The 18,020-nt window shown below is 39.9% G+C and overlaps 1 protein-coding gene across 8 annotated transcripts in view; it reads right to left on the minus strand.

The window, feature by feature from the left end:
• ARHGAP17 (Rho GTPase activating protein 17) overlaps positions 1–18,020 on the minus strand; it is a 69,344-nt gene that overhangs the window by 49,258 nt on the left and 2,066 nt on the right. Inside the window, exon 1 of one of the 8 annotated variants that reach the window (XM_054043173.1) lies at positions 1,751–1,769. The exons of the other annotated variants lie outside the window; for them this stretch is intronic. The gene's annotated coding sequence lies outside the window, so the exon portion shown is untranslated. Of the gene's footprint in view, positions 1–1,750; positions 1,770–18,020 lie in introns of those variants that run through there. 8 annotated transcript variants of the gene reach the window in all.

An 18,020-nucleotide genomic window follows, 5' to 3' on the forward strand; every position in this document is an offset into this window, starting at 1 on the left:
TAATATCGAACTTCGTTGTTTTAATGAGGAGTTAAAGGCAAACCTTTTATACATCACACAATTGCAGGTTTGTGAATGCAGAATAAGGTTAAATGTAGAATAAGTTCCTTGTTAGAGGAAATTACCACAGGGACATTTCAAAGAGAAATTGTGTTTCTTGCCTTGAGCCTGAATCGGATTTCAATTACAGATATGAACAAAAAATCAAAAGCAATTAGTAACTCTAAGCTTCTGCTGCATTTTCTGTTTATTATAATGACTTAGAAACTTGCCCATTGTCAAGTTGTATATTTATTGCAGCTCTACTGTACCTTATTATGCAATTAAATAACTATCTGGAATGTTTTAGCTAGTAGGGCTTTAGTGACCCATTTTTCTGTATTCGTTACATCTCCCCCAACAACCAAAGTTAGAAGTTTATTTTAAATGAGGGTAAGAGCCTCAAAGTAAGTACTCCCGCTAACTATCAGAAGTGCACTCCCATTGTTCACTGTTAGGAATGCAAAAAGAAAGTTCTGTTCACTGAAGATACTAAGTGCTGTGAAGGGGAATAAAAATGTCAAACATTTAACTCTGGTCAAGATGGAGTCCAGCATCTATTTTTTTAAGCAGTGCAACTGAACACAACGGTGACATTAAGTAAGTAAGTAATGTTCTTAGATAACAGAATGAGTCAGAAGTTCCCTATATGTGAGGCTGGCAAGCTTTTGGTTCTAGAAAAGAGCCAATTCCCTTGCTAAATCACCTGGTGACCTGGGAGGTCCCTTGTCTTGTCACAAAAGAAAATAGGCCCCCTCAGATTTCTAAGTTTATTTTTTCCTGCCCTGGTCACCAAGAAATAGGTGGGCAGCGTACAGTTTAAAGCTCCATAATCTGTGTAGCTGCAATTGCCGTTCTGCTACGTATGGGAAGAACATCTTAGATCTGGTTATATAACGAGATGTTGAAAACAGTAACATGTTTAGTATATACAGCCATTAAAAAGGTATGTTTAAAATACCACTGTCTCATTGCTTAGTTTTAGATGCAGGCACACAATATTAATAGCATATGCTTGTGATAAAAAAGGACAACCATATAAGTAGAATTCACAAAGCATGTTGAGTTAATTAAAAGCATTTAGACTTTTTTTTGCATTGGCAAGACTTAAGTTTTGCATCTCAGTCACATGATCTTCCAAGAATTGAGAAACAAATATTTTAAGCAGAAAATGCACATCTGGCCAGAGATAGATGGTTTACATAACTTTAAAATGTCCCTCCCTTTAAAAAAAAAAAAAAAAAAAAAAAGACACGCATGAAGTTTACAGATTCAAACATTCAAGGTGATGTAATAGTTTTTGTTACTATAAAGGAGACACACTGCAAACATGATACCAAATAAGCCCATTTATAATCTTAGATAGTGGAGGTAGACATTCTGAAATGGCATCCAAATGGCACTGCAGTAGTATTTAATATCTGAATCTAGATGTTTAGTACTCTATATAGAACAACATCAGGGCTAAAAACAGATGCAAGTTCTATGCAGACAAGGCCATGGAGAAAGAAAGCAGAAGTTTGTAAGGAGAAGCAGAACTGTGGATAATAAAAATTGAGCAAAACAAATTAAACAAGGAAAAAGGGACAGAAGGAGGCAGGAGTGAGAAAATGGGCAAAAACCAGAAGTGACGCAGCAACAGTCAAGGCATGACAGCAGGGAAAATGGGGGCTCAGGCATTATAGGACCAGAGAATGCAGGCCATACTTACAGGCTGGGACACACTATCCAGGGAAGCAGTGACTCTGAAAAAAAGATTTGGGAATCATAGTGGATAATCAGCTGAACATGAGCTCCCAGTGTGATGCTGTGGCCAAAAGAACTAATGCAACCCTGGAGTGCATAAACAGCAACCTTGAGTAGTCAGAGAGCTTTTTATACCTCTTCATTTGGTACTGGTGAGACTGCTGCTGGAATACTGTGTCCGGTTCTAGTGCCCACAATTCAAGACGGATGTTGATCAATTGGAGAGGGTTCAGAGAAGAGCCATGAGAATGGTTAGAAAAAAACCAACAGTGAGAGAGTCAGGACCTCAATCTGTTTAGCTTAGCAAAGAGATGGTTAAAGGGGGATCCTTGATCACAGTCTATAAATATTTACATGGAGAACAAATATTTAATAATGGGCTCTTCCCTCTAGCAGAGAAAGGTATAATATGATCCAAATGGCTGGAAAGCTTGAAGCTAGACAAATTCAGACTGCAAACAAGGTGTACATTTTCAGCAGTGAGTAATTAACCATTGGAATAGTTTACTCAGGGTTGTGGTGGATTCTTCATCACTCATTTTTAAATCAAGCTTGGATGTTTTTCTAAAAGATCTGCTCTAGGAATTATTTTGGGGAAGTTCTCTGGCCTGTGTTATATATGTAGGAGGTCAGACTACAACAGTCCCTTCTCGTCTTGAAATCATTGATGCCAATGAAAGACATTGGGAATTGAGGGTTTAGTTAAAAGCTCCGTCTTTTCACATTCAGGTCTCACATCGGTTTCCTGAGAGACACCTGTGTAAGAATTAAAATTGGGCACAGAAGTTTTCCTAATAATTCTTAAACAGGTCCCAAACTGGGCTGGACACTCCTCTTCAATAACAAACCTTCATTTGAGACTGCTCATCTGAGTACTGTGTTTTGCGTCACTGGACACTCAAGTCTGTTTTTATGTTACTTAGCTACAGTATATACAGAAACCATGTTAATGTGTATAACATGCAGAGTTATGCTATTACCATCCTGGTATGTGTCATGCACAGTATGATGTTTTTGCTATTCAAGCATGAAGCTGGAAATTAACTAAGCATCTGAGAATGAATTATGGAGCTCTGAGTAAGAGGCTAATTCAGAGTAACTAGCCTCATACTATAGCTTTTTTTCTGACATTTTAGCATGTTTAGAAGTTGTCTGTTACAGTGTAGAGCATTAGATTTAAAAATACATCAGACTTCTGTTCCACAGTGTTCTTTTCACATAAGGAAACTGCATTAAGACCACTGGTTCTGTATGCCAGGTCAGTTTATGGCTAGACTTAAACCAGCTAGTTTGAAACGTGATCCCAGTAACATAGTGCCTCATTCCTATTTCTGTTCAAAGCAAAAATTAAAGAAGCTTCTTCCATGGTCAGTTTTACATATTACTGTTTTCTCTTCATCTGAAGCAACATGATTACTTCAGAACAATTTAAATGGGGGGGGGGGGGGGGGAGAGAGAAGAGAGAAACCTTAGAATTATTCCACCACTACAGGATCTTTTGAGGCATAATTTATCAAACTTCAAAATATTTGCTTGGATTATAATCCAAGCAGAGGTATGAAGCTATACTCCTTCAACACAGCTGTTTCAGACTTTAAATGGAGCAACAGATATCGTAGATGGAGTGATGCAAGAGTAATGAGGTGGTCTGCACCCATCCAAGGGATTTATATTTTCCAATATAATGGGTCAATTTTACAAAATAAGAACTGTACCATTAGCCGTGTGAATTTTACATGCTCATATCTTGCCGAAGAGGTCATCTGCAGACAGACATACAAACTACAATATTTCCCTTGATCAAATCATGAAAACAATGATTGCCCTTCATATCATTCATGTTTAAAGTGTTGGTGGTCTAGTACCATCTAAAACCAAGTTTGGCTTTTTTTCGTACATTTTAGAAGTATGTTAAGGTGGTTTACAAACTACATGTACTGTTTCTAGTTTATACCTGTGCTATCTTGAGTGGCATATGCTAGCAATACTGTATTAACATAGGCAGGAAGCAGGTTTTAGCAATGAAATACCCCTTCTCTGTTTATTGGACACTCATTCAAACGCTCATTTAACTTTAAAGACTTGCTTTTTATCTAAAAGTTTCTATTTTAGAAAAAGTGTCATTGGTCCCCTGAGAAGTGTTAGATACATCTGAACACCGTATTTACTCAAAAGTCTGAGCCAACTGATTTTTGGTGGATGAAACAAGCTTGCAGCCTCTGAGCAAAAGAACATTTTCTGTCCTTCTGTAAAGGTCACTGGCTGCTTCCAAAATGGAATTAGTGACAGTGCATGACTTTATTTTTGTGGGTCTACTGGCACTTTGTGCAACACAGTGAATCAGTCAATCCAAACTGTTCTTGTCCCTTTGCAAGGTAATTAACTGAATAAGAAAACAATTCATGCAAAGGAAAAAAGCCTCCACCTCACTTAAGTGGAGAAGTTGTGGCCTCACCCAGCTGGGTTATTTAAAAAGGGCTACATTTCCTGTGGGATTGTAAAGTATAAGATGTACTATGATGTGCTTTTTTAGAGAAAGGAATGTTTCATAAGTTTGAGACGGTAATTTAAGTCTTAAAAACAAATACTTAATGGCTATTTTACCCAAGTCATTAGTGAAAATATTTCACCCTATAAAACAGCGTCACAAACAGATATTTGAAAATCTCCCTGGTCTTATTTGAGTCTGCACTAAGTGGTGGTTTAAACATGGTAATATTAGTAAATGTCAAGTGTGACCTTGCTTCCAGAGAAGTCTTGGTAACTATAGCAATGAAACAACCAACCAGCTATCAAGCACGCCTTAAGACAATGAGCCAGATGCAGAGAGGAATGATTTATTGAAACCAGTTAGTAAGCCATCACAAGTTTTGGACAACTTCATTATAATACAGTATAGTGGATCTACTGTGGCTCACTGTATTAATTTGTATTAGACTAGAGTAACTCCTAGAGCAATGGTTCTCAAACTTTTGTACTGGTGACCCCTTTCACATAGCAAGCCTTGAGTGCAACCCCCCCTTATAAATTAAAAATACTTTTTTGTATATTTAACACCATTATAAATGCTGGAGGCAAAGCGGAGTTTGTGGTGGAGGTTGACCGCTCGTGACCCCCCCCATGTAATAACCTCCCGACCCCCTGAGGGGTCCTGACTCCCAGTTTGAGAACCCCTGTCCTAGAGGCCCCAGAGATCAAGACTCCATTATGTTACATGCCATATAGCTATAGTTACATAGTACTTAAGAGAATGTGGCCCCAATTCCCAAATGGGGTACCTAGATCCTACTGCAATATGAAAGACAGAGAGTCACTGATTTTAACCAATTACGAAACCTTGTTTCCAGAAGTTATATACAACTTTAAAGTGTCCTACAAAGTCTTTATTACAGGTCACTGCGCACAGGCAAGTTATGAAACATGTACTATACAAACAGGCTTAATTTATTAAATGGTCAAATAGCCTATTACCACAGAAGTTCCCTTGTTCAGAGTATGATTCTTTTGTCCACTCCATCAGTAATACACCTAAAAACAATTCAAGTATCTAACAACAACAGTTGACTTTAGTCAATCTCAAGTGAACTGCATTACTCTATTATGTAGAAACAGCTTGTTAGAACTCTCTCTAAATAGCTATTTTAGCAGTTTAAAATCATTCCTATTTTAAGATTCTGTGAGTATGAGCTGGTATTAAAATTTTTTAGCTCTGAAACCGCAGAATTCTTCTGTAGACCTGACACGGTCTATAAGGGGACCGAGGTCAGCTTAATGCTGCCACTCAGGGGTGTGGATTTTTCCCATCCTGACCAACAGTGAAAATGACCTAATCTTCTAGTGTAGACCAGGCTTTATAAAATAGATTGAAGTTACCCTAGAATCTTCAAAAACTAGAGTGGTAGCTAAAGAATGACTCTGTTGGCTGAAAGGCTTTGGCCAGTCAGGCAATCTGATACGAAGTCCTTGTAACATTAACAAATGAAGGCTTATATCCTTCATGCCAAAATTTAGCCTTTTCAGCATCTTTTTAAAAAGCAATACAAGAATTGCACCCGTTTCTCAAATTGCAAGTGTTCATATTTATTAATAAATTTATAAAGCACTCCCAAAAGCACTCAGGGTGCTGAATAAGCATAAAGGCAACCTTAAAATTACAAAGTGGGTAAACAAAAAACAGAACAATAATTTTGTTCAATAGTTATTGAAAGACATCTGTCCTGAGCAGCCAACATTTCTAATAGCCGTAAGTCCTGGATCTTAGCTCATTTGTCTGCTGTACCAGAGAACTAAATAGCTTGCATAGCGTCTACCCAATAATGGATTGTCAGTTGTAGAAAGTCTGCAAAACAACTATTTATCACCATCGCTTTTTGACTAGCACATTTTAAACATTCCACTACAAGAGGCAGAACATTTTTTTTTACTGGAGAAAAAAATATTGTCAAGTGAAGGGAAATAGTAAAGACTTGACACTGAAAACTGAGGACATGTAAACTTATGAATGGCATTTTCTGCCAGCTATTGGGGGAACTAAAATAAGAACAGAGGCCAGGTCTGCTCTTGTAAAAAAAAACAAAAAACAAACCCATAGTTGAGGAAAATGAACCCGTTAGTCCAAAACTTCATGAACAGAAGGTATATAAAAAGAGGGATGCATGTAGATACTTGTAATGGTTGCACTCTACTCACTGCTACATGGCACCCCCTTCTGGGTGTTAGCTCTGCCTGGTTCCACGTCCCCTTTCTTCCCTTCCACCACTGCAGCTCTCCTCCCACCTCCCAGCAGAGCAGGATAGCTGCTTCAGGACTCACCCCTCTGGCCAGGTCACACTGATTTTCCCTTCAAGGGAAGTCTTTCCAAGTCTCTCTGCACAAGCAGTGTCAGGCATTCCTCATGCCCCCTGCACTATGTCATTCCTGCAGTGACTCAGGCAGCCTTCCCATTCACTGCCCCAAGCAACAAGACTCTGCAGTGTAGGGTAGGGGAACCCAGGCCTGCCCTCTATTCTGGGTTCCAGTCAAGGGCCTTACAAGGAGTAGTTAAGGTCTGGGTCCTCACCAACCTTACCGCTCTCTTGCCTGGACTACTTCCTATTGCACTTCCTTTGCCAACCTTCTTAGTCAGGCCCCTCTCTCAGGCCTACCAGGTGAAGGCTTCCTTCCTGCCACCCTCTCTCAGTGGTGCCCCAGCACTGCTCCAGTGCTTTAAGCGTAGCCAAGCCCTACACTCCTCCTCCCCCCCCTTTCTTTAAACATACACTAACCCTCTTTAGCACTAGAAGAGTCATGTATGAAGCAGATCCTTTGGAACGTTCCAGAAGAAATGCGAGTCACAGATGAAACAGATCCTTTGGAACGTTCCAGAAGAAATGCATATTTGAATGGCAGATGAAAAAACTGCAGCAGTGCAGAGATAGTCACTCAGATTTACTATCATTAATATTAGGTTATTATTCTCACACAAGCTATTTTTATCAGTGTCTCAACTCAAGTAAATCCAATATGTTATCTCGCAGATTGTCAAAAGGGAGTTTGGCATATAGTGCTTTCTCTCCTGAAGAGCTGTTAACCAAGAAGCGTCATTAACAGAATGACAGAGCAAGCCAGAGGTACTTTACCAGACAGTCTTAGGCTGTCCAAACTACCACTTATGTTGGCAAAACTTGTGTCTCTCCGGGGTCTGAATATTTCATCCCTCCAAGCGACAGTTACGCCAGCATAAGTGGTAGCGTGCATAGCACTATGTTGGCAGGAGGGCTTCCCCTGCAAACATAGCTACCGCCACTCATGGGGGGTGATTTAATTATGCTGACACTGTAAAAAGAACAGGAGTACTTGTGGCACCTTATAGAGACTAACAAATTTATTAGAGCATAAGCTTTCGTGGACTACAGCCCACTTCTTCAGATGCATATAGAGTGAAACATATATTGAGGAGATATATATATACACACACATACAGAGAGCATAAACAGGTGGGAGTTGTCTTACCAACTCTGAGAGGCCAGTTAAGTAAGAGGAAAAAAAACACTTTTGAAGTGATCATCAAGCTAGCCCAGTACAGACAGTTTGATAAGAAGTGTGAGAATACTTACAAGGCGAGATAGATTCAATGTTTGTAATGGCTCAGCCATTCCCAGTCCTTATTCAATCCTGAGTTGACTGTGTCTAGTTTGCATATCAATTCCAGCTCAGCAGTCTCTCGTTGGAGTCTGTTTTTGAAGTTTTTCTGTTGTAAAATAGCCACCCGCAGGTCTGTCATAGAATGACCAGACAGGTTAAAGTGTTCTCCCACTGGTTTTTGAGTATTATGCATCCGAAGAAGTGGGCTGTAGTCCACGAAATCTTATGCTCTAATAAATTTGTTAGTCTCTAAGGTGCCACAAGTACTCCTGTTCTTTTTGCAGATACAGACTAACACGGCTGCTACTCTGAAAGTTGACACTGTAAGCTCTCTAGGGTAGACATAGCCTTAAATTCTCTCTGCTGTTCCTATTGGGAGGAATTATGTAGGCTCCCAAGCAGATCTACAGTTAAGGCTGAAATGATATCTACCTTTAAAAACAGGAGTAAATTCCCTCTGTAACTTGAAGTCTTTAAATCATGATTTGAGAATTTCAGTAACTTAGCCAAAGATATGGGTCTACAGGGGTGGGCGGGCAAGGTTCTCTGGCCTGCAATGTGAAGGAGATCAAAGTAGACGGTCATTATGGTCCCTTCTGGCCTTAAAGTCAGTCTATTTCACACTTGATTTAGTCTCCAAATTTAATCCTTTTCAGAGGAAATTCACCATAGCATCTTATTCATTGTTACTTTAATGCAAGGAATTGCTAAACTGTAGAAGATGAAGTATGTTAGATAAGCAGAAGGTCTTACCGCAAGAAGTAGATCCAAACTGAAATCACATAATGGATACACATTTTCCCCAACATGAATAATTTAGGGTTTCTATTGCTTATAAATGCATTTTAATAGCACGACATGTATTATATTGCTTCAGTGCATTCAAATGGTCCTGAAAATAAGTGTATGCAATATTGTTGAAGCTGTGTTGGTCCTAGGATATTAGAGGGACAAAGTGGGAGAGGTGTTAACTGGCCATTTCACCTTGAAGGGTCCCTTGAAATGTGTTAACTACTTATGCTAAACACTCTGTTCCACCTTGTATGTAGGTGTGACAGTACATTTCTCAGACCTGAAGAGCTCTGTGTAAGCTTGAAAGCTGGTCTTTCTAAGCAAAAGAAGTTGATCTAATAAACGACATTACCTCACCACCAGCACCCCTTTGCCTCTGGAAATAAGTAGTTTTGCAGATACAAAGAAACTTATTCCACTCTGGTTTGGTGTTGAGAGGACAGCCTGGAAGGATAATCTGATATCAGGTATTCATGAGTGGTTCTGTTTGCTTTCACAAGTAGCAGATTCAGAATTCCTATACAGATATACATCTTAAGAGGCTGACTAATATCCTTCAAAACTAGCACAGGTAACTAAAGTTTCATACTAAAGCTATGTCTACACTACACTTCCGTTGGTAAAACGTTTGTTGCTCAGGAGTGTGGGAAAAAAAAAAAAACCAACCACCTGACTGACAAAAGTTCTGACGAAAAGTGCTAGTGTGGACAGCACTTTGCTGTCCCGCCGACAAAGCTACCGCCTCTCGGTGGGTGGTTTATTTAGTTGTCAGGAGAGCTCTCTCCTGTGAGCAAAGCGCAGCTACACTGCATGCCTTACAGTGGCAAGGCTTTAGCGGCACGGCTGTGCTGCTGTAAGCTACGCAGTGTAGGCATAGCCTAAATACAACATACATCATAGTTTCAGGCAATACTGTTTCCTGTTCCTTGGCCACTGACCAGTAACAGTGTTCCACATTGCCATGTAGAAAACACATTCTATTAATTCCCTTTGCTACTAGCAGAAGAGTGATTTAGAGGCAATGAGCATCTGATGTCACTTAATCAATTTAGTGATTCATGTTAGCTTGTCAATTTAGTGATTCATGTTAGCATTAAACAGAATTTGCATAGATCTAGGGTTTGGCAATCATATGAATGGACTCAAGAGTATCTGTTAAGGAAAATGAGATCTTTAGGATTTCAGACAGCTCCCCTAAACCACGTTTTACACAATGGAGGTCTAACTTCATTCTCATTCACTGAGCAGCACCTGAGTTCCATTTGGAGACATCATGGAATATATACAAGTTAAAGGTTATATACTATACACACATTTTTAACCCAGTATTTGTGATACTGGTATTTATACCTGTGCTTTTTGGCGGCAGGAGAGCCGACAAATACTTCCACCCCCATTGAGCAGCATTTGTATTGTCGGAAGGAGAGTGCTCCTGCCGAAAACACGCTGTTCACACTGGCAATGGTCCTTACAAAACTTTTGTCTTTTTTGGGGGGGGGAGGGCGGGCGGGTTAACACCTCTGAAAGACAAAAGTTTTGTCATTCAATTGCCAGTCTAGACAGTTTTAGTTTTCAAAATAGAGTGTAAAATACCAATGGAAGATGAATACTCTTATCTGCCTTCCTCAAACAAAGTACATCATTTGGAATAAATAAAAGCAGTATTAAGGTGAATAGTAAATGTTGATGTGCATGTTAAAAAATCATTAAGATTGAAAAGACACTCCTAAATGTGTTCAGGCTACCACTCACTAGTAGCCTGAGTATCCAGTCTCTGCAGGATATTGAAGTACTGGAAATTAACTGCTTAACAGAACTGTGTATCATTATGGATGAAAACCTGGTTTAGTCAGGAGTTACTTACAAGTACTTTGTAACAAGCAATATTTAAGAGCAACACTAAATGCCAATTTAGACCAATAAAATGACAACATATTCCCGATTCCACCTTGTATCTTGACTGTCAAATGGCCTGGAGAACTACTACTGCTTTAGCATAGTTTCAGAGTAACAGCCGTGTTAGTCTGTATCCGCAAAAAGAAGAACAGGAGTACTTGTGGCACCTTAGAGACTAACAAATTTATTAGAGCATAAGCTTTCGTGGACTACAGCCCACTTCTTCGGATGCATATAGAATGGAACATATAATGAGGAGATATATATACACACATACAGAGAGCATAAACAGGTGGGAGTTGTCTTACCAACTCTGAGAGGCCAATTAATTAAGAGAAAGAAAAAGAAAAAAAAAAAAAAAAAAAAAAAACTTTTGAAGTGATAATCAAGCTAGCCGAGTACAGACAGTGTGATAAGAAGTGTGAGAGTACTTACAAGGGGAGATAGTCAAGGTTTGTAATGGCTCAGCCATTCCCAGTCCTTATTCAAACCGGAGTTGATTGTGTCTAGTTTGCATATCAATTCTAGCTCTGTAGTCTCTCTTTGGAGTCTGTTTTTGAAGTTTTTCTGTTGTAATATAGCCACCCGCAGGTCTGTCACTGAATGACCAGACAGGTTAAAGTGTTCTCCCACTGGTTTTTGAGTATTTTGATTCCTGATGTCAGATTTGTGTCCATTAATTCTTTTGCGTAGAGACTGTCCAGTTTGGCCAATGTACATGGCAGAGGGGCATTGCTGGCACATGATGGCATAGATCACATTGGTAGATGTGCAGGTGAACGAGCCCCTGATGGTATGGCTGATGTGATTAGGTCCTATGATGATGTCACTTGAATAGATATGTGGACAGAGTTGGCATTGGGGTTTGTTACAAGGATAGGTTCCTGGGTTAGTGGTTTTGTTCAGTGATGTGTGGTTGCTGGTGAGTATTTGCTTTAGGTTGGGGGGTTGTCTGTAAGCGAGGACAGGTCTGTCTCCCAAGATCTGTGAGAGTAAAGGATCATCTTTCAGGATAGGTTGTAGATCTCTGATGATGCGCTGGAGAGGTTTTAGTTGGGGGCTGAAGGTGACAGCTAGTGGTGTTCTGTTATTTTCTTTGTTGGGCCTGTCTTGTAGGAGGTGACTTCTGGGTACTCGTCTGGCTCTGTCAATCTGTTTTTTCACTTCAGCAGGTGGGTATTGTAGTTTTAAGAATGCTTGATAGAGATCTTGTAGGTGCTTGTCTCTATCCGAGGGATTGGAGCAAATGCGGTTATATCTTAGAGCTTGGCTGTAGACAATGGATCGTGTGGTGTGTCCTGGATGGAAGCTGGAGGCATGTAGGTAAGTGTAGCGGTCAGTAGGTTTCCGGTATAGGGTGGTATTGATGTGACCATCGCTTATTAGCACAGTAGTGTCCAGGAAATGGACCGCTTGTGTGGATTGATCTAGGCTGAGGTTGATGGTGGGATGGAAATTATTGAAATCATGGTGAAATTCCTCAAGGGCTTCTTTTCCATGGGTCCAGATGATGAAGATGCTTTAGCATAATCATTTTTATCCTGGGTGTGAGCTATTAAAAGATAAGTCAGCCTGAGATCACATGTGCAGGATATTGAAACACACTCCACTTGTATAGGAGAGCTTGCACTAAGAGGAGAACTAAGTGGGATGCAGCTACCCATCTCCTATAAGGCAGGTGGTTTGTGGTGCAATCTGGAAGGCAAGTTATTCAGATTTGCAGTCTGTATTCTAAGAGACCAAGACCATTATTTAATAATAGAGAACATCTCTGCCAATGCCAAGAAACACATGTACCTGTCAACCTAAAGTTTAAGATTTACATCTGATAAGATAGTTTTCCAGGAAAACTGGTCTGATCCTGACACCTCCCAGTTTGAATTTGATGGTAAATGCATCCTAAAAACACCAAGAGAATTATTGGGAACAGTAGTGATACAGATCCCTCTCTGGAATCAGGAAAGAAACCACAGTGATGAGTAACATTCATTAGACGTGAAGTCTAATAGTCTTAATAACTGCAAACCTGTTTCTCAAACTAAACAGCACATCCTTAAAAAACACCCTTATGAAATCATTTTTCAGGTATGTGTAGGTAAAGTGTACATTTGTATTCGTATCACTTGAACAAACCTTCATACTGACATTACTTTCAGAATATAATTTGTTGAGATGATAATTACAACTATAAAGCCAAGTTCTGACAACTACCCCAAACCTCATTTTTAATTTAGGCACTACCATACTTCAAATCCTGGTCAGAGAGTCTATTGGTTCTGGACAAAAATAATTAGTATTTTAACACTGAAGCAAGAGAACCCTTACAGTTACTTCTAACTTCACTTCAGGTTCTACCTGGCAGAATCAATGTCTGATCACGAGGAGTCAAGGGTAAAGAAACAAACAGTAATCTTAGTCACTATTCCATTGTCTCTTGAAACTCTTGAGAGCGAATATAGCAGAGTATTCGGAGTTTACAGAATTTTCTGTGTTTTACTTAAAATTAAATCATGATTGTCTATTCAGCTAAATAGAAGTGAAACTAAGAGCATACATTTGTCATCGTAGGACATGCAGAATATAGAAACCACTTATCTCAAAGGCTGGGGCCAATCTGGTATCCAAAACAAAGTAAATGCCAGGATAGAAAGATGGGCAATAATTTAATATGCAAATTCCATAACAGAAAATCTCAGTTTCATATATGATACCACCAATTAAAAGCTATACCCTAACTTATGAGATTATGTATAACAAAATAAATCAAGCCATACAAATATCTAAAAGCCCTGCAAATATCTGAATTGGCAAAAATGAGACTATGGAGGTAAGGACTTCTGTAAATTATTAATTCTAAAAGAAGTTGAAAAATTCTATAATGGTATACTGTCAGCTCTGACTTGCAGATACAGTATGCAGCTAGCCACATGAAAAACACAGATCCAATTCCCATCTGAGCGATGGCCAAAATGCCAACCTAAGCAAAATGTTGCTTGGGATCAGCTTCAAGGTCCTGGAGGTCAGGTTTCGTATTAAAGAGAAAGCGTTAACTTTAGTTGATTATTGTAACTTGATAAAGTCTTCAACTTTACTACTTCTTGCACATCTTGTATTGCCATTTCACCCTTAACTGTAGCAACACTGAGAACACAGCCACACAACGATGCCCTGGTAAACAAAGGCAATTAAATCAATAAGTCAGTCTAGATGTGGTATTAAATTGTCAGTTTCTTTGGAGAATTATTTTAATCAACTACAATAAGATCCAAAAATTGGTGGGTATATGTAAAACCAAGGTGTTAGGCATTAACCAGGAGTATTCCCATCTACAATTCCTGATTTAAATCCTCAGAGCAACACACACAAATTCCAGAGTGTTTTAGCATGCCAGATCTCAATGCATTCCAGACCATGGACACTCGACTACATTCTCAGTTTATTACTAGAAAGATTAGCACAGGGAGGCAAACTGTAGCCAGCTGGCTCAGACAGATGTTCAATTTTTCTATTAACATGGAATCCAAGTCAGAGACTGAAACGCTAACGCTATTACACAGTCAACATTCTAGTAAAACTATCGAGTTTTAAAAACATGGGAAATTTTGAATGATGCACAGTTAGCCCGTGAAACTCATTGCCACTATAGGAAGGCCAAGAACTGAGTAGGATTCAAAAACCGGGTGGGCACTGATTGATATGGTAACAAGAACATCCAGAGTAATGCTAATAAAGATTAAAAATTTTGGAAGGGATGTAACACTTGCTTCAGAGCATTAAACATTCTCCTCTGAAGAGGGCTAAGGCGTTGCTTCCTGTAATGGCAGGTTATTTTATTATAATTGTTGAGTAAGGAGTTACTTGCAACTTCCTCTCAAGTAGCTGGTACTGTCCACTATCAGATAATGAAATTAAAGGGGAGACCACTGATACCATCCAGTACAGCAATTTCTAGGTCTCTTTCCTGAGCAGCATGTTAACACAATTTTTACTAACACCTTTTCACTTAGGGCATGGCTACTTGCAGATGTAGAGCGCTTTGAGTTAAACCGGCCTTCGTAGAGCGCAGTAGGGAAAGCGCTACCATCTGTCCACACTGACAGCTTCAAGCGCACGGGCATGGCCACCTTTGTGGCACTTGCAGCAGCATTGGGAGCAGTGCATTATGGGCAGCTATCCCAGCATGCAAGTGACTGCAATGTGTTTTTTAAATGGGGGGGGTGGAGAGGAGTGTGACAGGGAGTGTGTTGTGTGTATGTGGGGGGAAGAGAGTGGGTTTTGGGGGGGCTGAGAGCATGTCAACATGCTGTCTTGTAAGTTCAGACAGCATCAGACACCCACCCCCCTTCACCTCTCTCTCTCTCTCTCACACACAGCATTCCACACTAATGGTTGCTTTGTCTCACAGCAGATAAGCAGCCGGCTGTCAGAAACGGAGCTTTCAAATGGCATATCCGCATTCCTACAGTGAATTCAAAACAATGAGAAGAGTGGCCACTTGACTAAAGGAGATTTATGGGACATTTCTGGAAGCTGATCAGAGCGCAGTAATGCAACACCTCGTCCACACTGGCGCTCCAGCGGGGGGGCGCAGCAAACGTTATTCCTCTCGCCAAGGTGGAGTACCAGCAGCGCTCTAGCCGCAGAATCCAAGCACTCTAAGTGCCTTGCCAGTGTGGATGGGGAGTGAGCTAGTGCGCCCGGGGCTCCTTTATTGCGCTGTAACTCACAAGTGTAGCCAAGCCCTTACAGCAGTTCCCCTCCTTTGCCCCTTTCCTCAATTATTTTAAAATACAGTAACTTGATATTTTGTTTTACAAACTAACCATGGCTCTTCAAGTTCTGTCCATCTCATGCAGAGTTACTCGTTTCCAGGGCTGCATTACTTGCAGCAAGCCATCAATTAAAAATACTGAAAAATAAAGCATTCCACAAGAGTTAGGAGTGCTTGTTAGAGTACCAAAATGAAGTGGGGAACCTAACACCATCCTCCAGTCTGAAGGATAATTACTGCAGAACATCTAAAACCAGGCAAATTAGTGATTTTGGTATTCTGCTCCACTTAACTCTCCCCTCCTCAATTATTTTCTCTCAGCTCCTTCAGGGCTTTTGTAATTCCATATCCCTCTTTCAATATATTTACAGGCATACTTCCTAGGTGTCACTTCTCTACTCTAATACAGTTTTTCCCTATTGCTACTTTCATTGCTCCAGTAAGTTGCTTCTTCTCTTGTGCTCTTGTTTTACCCATCCTATATGTTTGACCCAAGAAGCAGAACTTAACTTCCCACTATGTTATCTTTACTTTGACCTAGTTAATTTTTCAAGTGACCACTCTGCTGCAGCACCAGAAGCTATTTCCTAGCATAGAGGATGCCTGCAGCTGAGGTAGCACTATCAGAGCTCCAGCAGGGAGACAAAGTTGTAGATAAGAGAACAGATGCATTTCCAATAGAAAGAGATATGGTAGTTTTAGGTAAGGAATACATACCACTATACTGACTGCAGGAAAGGCCTTTCATACCCCTGGAAAGATCAATTATGTGGCTCCCTAGCTATCTTTGAAGAAAAGGCCATCTTTAGCACTAGCCAGCTAAAAGTAGACCTATTTCTAACAACAGTTGATTCCGCTGAAAAATGGATGACACTCAGATGGGTAAGGGGAAGTTGTACATACAACCACCAGATGTTATTTTTAAGAGTGTGGGAACATCTGCTCAAGAGGTAGTCTATCCTTTTGTTGTCCTTTCCCACAATCACCTTTCCTGCTAGGGTGTCATATAGCTGTTCCCTTTAAACAATGGCTTGAGGAAAATCTTAACATTTTAAGTCAGTCTTTAAAACGGTGTTTCCTAAGGTGTAGTGGGGTGGGGCACATAGTCAAGCCTCAATTTTTCTCCTCTCATATGTTATGGTTGTGGAGATAACTTCGCGTCACATTTTTTCAGGCCAACTGATGCAGCAACATGTGCCAGAGTTCACAAGGAGCCTGAAACAATAGCTTTAAGGTGTGAATTGCTCCATTCATTTTAAAGGGCATCGATTCAAATCCAAACAGTTTAAATATGAGCCTTGGAACTTAATTCACAGCTTAACAAAGCACATCTGTTGCTCAGATCTAAACTAAAGCTGGAACTGTAGTTAACTCAGTCTGCCCTCAGAATCCCTGGCTAAAGGTATAACCACTATGGCCAATGATCAAGTTGCACTGTCCAAAGTGTGAAGTACTTTTTCCTTCCTTAATGTCCCCACTTCCATTTAATTCTTTATGCCATTTAAAAAGCAGTGGTTTAATTCTCTTTGGAAAGAGTCCATGCTTGCAGCCCTGCACTCACGAGGAACCTACAGTAGAAAAAGTCACTATGAGTGAGCAAAAAGCTGATAAGGAAAAGTTTCCATTTAAAGCGTACAAGGAATTATGGTAAACAGAACAGAATGTTAAGAAATATCTCGATAATTCCCTTTAACTTTGGACCTCATGACGTTAATTTTCATGTCATTTTCAACTTTTTTCCCCTCTGAGAAGTTATTCTGTACATTTGTTTATATTTTAGCGAAGCCAGTGACTCCACTATTCCAGGCACAGACAATTAATACAACAACAGGCTACCTGGCAGAGGAATGTGACTTATAATCATGCTTATATGGTTACCACACCCTGAGAATACCAGTAATGAAACAACTCTGATAGCTGCAGCTTCCATCGGACTCTAGCAATAAAAACATTTTTCAACTGCAGTAGTCAAAGATCACCTTCAAGGTTGAGACCTCTACTCCCGTACAAATTGCTACATACAGTTAACAAGATTTCATGCACTCTTTCCACACATATTTTCTAAAGTGAGAAGTTGTATATGGCATTTGTTGGCTCTATATTTACAATAGCTCCAAGAAGCCCCATGTAAGATCAGGCCCATTGTTCTACGAACTGTACCAACACTAGATATGATTCCCACTTCAAAAAGCTAATATCTTAAGATGAGAAGTGAGATAAAGATGTGGGGCAGGGAAGTGAGAATGGAAGAGGTTTGAAATATCTCCATTTATTAATCATAAATAAGGAACCAGCTATCATCAGTTGACATTTCTTATTTGTTTCATGTAGAAGTGGATCCTGAAGAGAAAGCACATAGCTCTAAGTACCCCGTAAACAGTGAGGCAAAAGTTGAGCCTTGTTCCAGACCAACTTTTAGCTAGGAAAAGCAAAACTCGAACAAGAAATAAGTTACTCTAAAAGATACAAATCGATCTTAAAAGAACACTAAATCACATTTCAGTATATACAGATGACACCAAGTTATGCTTAGGTATGTGAAATTTATTGGCTCAGCCCTTTTGGAAGGTCTTTGGCCTAAACAAAACAAAAAACTAGATTAGTGGCATTTATGCCTGGTGACACTTACACTTTGGTTACTGCAGAGGCCTAA

Source organism: Malaclemys terrapin, chromosome 10, assembly GCF_027887155.1.
Source record: "Malaclemys terrapin pileata isolate rMalTer1 chromosome 10, rMalTer1.hap1, whole genome shotgun sequence".
NCBI lineage: Eukaryota > Metazoa > Chordata > Testudines > Emydidae > Malaclemys > Malaclemys terrapin.